Source organism: Solanum stenotomum, chromosome 4 (genome assembly GCF_019186545.1).
Source record: "Solanum stenotomum isolate F172 chromosome 4, ASM1918654v1, whole genome shotgun sequence".
NCBI classification, from domain to species: domain Eukaryota; kingdom Viridiplantae; phylum Streptophyta; class Magnoliopsida; order Solanales; family Solanaceae; genus Solanum; species Solanum stenotomum.
This window is the reverse complement of record NC_064285.1, coordinates 8,882,218-8,883,321: the sequence shown is the minus strand read 5'-3', so window position 1 is coordinate 8,883,321 and position 1,104 is coordinate 8,882,218. Positions and strand designations below refer to the sequence as shown.

At 25.6% G+C, this 1,104-nt stretch overlaps 1 pseudogene; it reads left to right on the top strand.

Moving 5' to 3' along the window:
• Positions 1-562: 562 nt before the first annotated feature.
• On the top strand, positions 563-1,104 carry LOC125863204 (agamous-like MADS-box protein AGL62; annotated as a pseudogene).

Below are 1,104 nucleotides of genomic sequence, written 5' to 3'. Positions count from 1 at the left end.
TTCATTAATTTATTTCCTATTAAAGTTAATTATTTGAATCTTATTCAAGTCAATGTCTATTTAATTTTAAATTTTAAATTACTTTAATTTGCAATTTATGTTGTTTCTAATTATAATCAATTATTTTTTATTGTCTATTTTAAATTATTTATGCAAAATATTAAGATATTTCCTATTATAGATAACTTTCAGATTTATTATTGTTACTATACTGTTTTGTTTATCATAAAAAAAGTTTTTCTAAAAATGGAGTTTTTTTTTGTCTTTTTAAAATTATAAATATATTTTCTAACTTTAACTTAAGAAATTTCATGAGTGTATTAAAATATTTTAATATTTGATTTTAAAATTTATATTTTAATAGTGTAGTCAATATACAAAATATATTTGCAGTATAATATTAAATTTATTTCCTAATTTTCTCTATGATGAAAATACTATTTTTATTTTTAATGTTTGACTAAAAAAATAATTATATATTATTTAATAAAAAATTGTATATAAATAACTGCAATGTCATTTTTTCATAAGTATCATTTGCTGAAAAACTTTTTATTTAGGCATGGAGAGAAAAAAGACTAAAGGGCGTCAAAAGATACCAATGAAAAAAATTGAAAATAAGGATGCCATGCTTGCTACATTTACAAAGCGTCGTGAGGGTTTGTATAAAAAAGCTAGCGAACTCGTTACAGAATGCGATGTTGACATTGGAATAATGATGATTTCCCCTGCTGGTAAGCCTCACTCATTTTTTCATCTACAGTTGATGCAGTTATTTCTCGCTTTCAGAATCCTAATATGCAGTTAAGTGAAAGAAGAAATCTAGAAGCAAATGCTGCTAGAGATGAAGTGAATCAACTCAAAAATAAGCTTAAAGAACTTGATGTCGCTGAAGACATTGCGATTGCTAAAAGCAGCTCTTATGACCAAATGACAGAAACAAGACAAAAAAGTTGGTGGGAGTCGATTGAGCAGCTCAGTGCAGATGAAGTGTTCATATTTGAAACTTGGTTAAATGAAACTAGTTCTAATATGCACCATCGTTTGAATCATTTAGAAATTGAAGTTTCATCCTCAACGAGATATGAATCTTTTGGAGTGTGA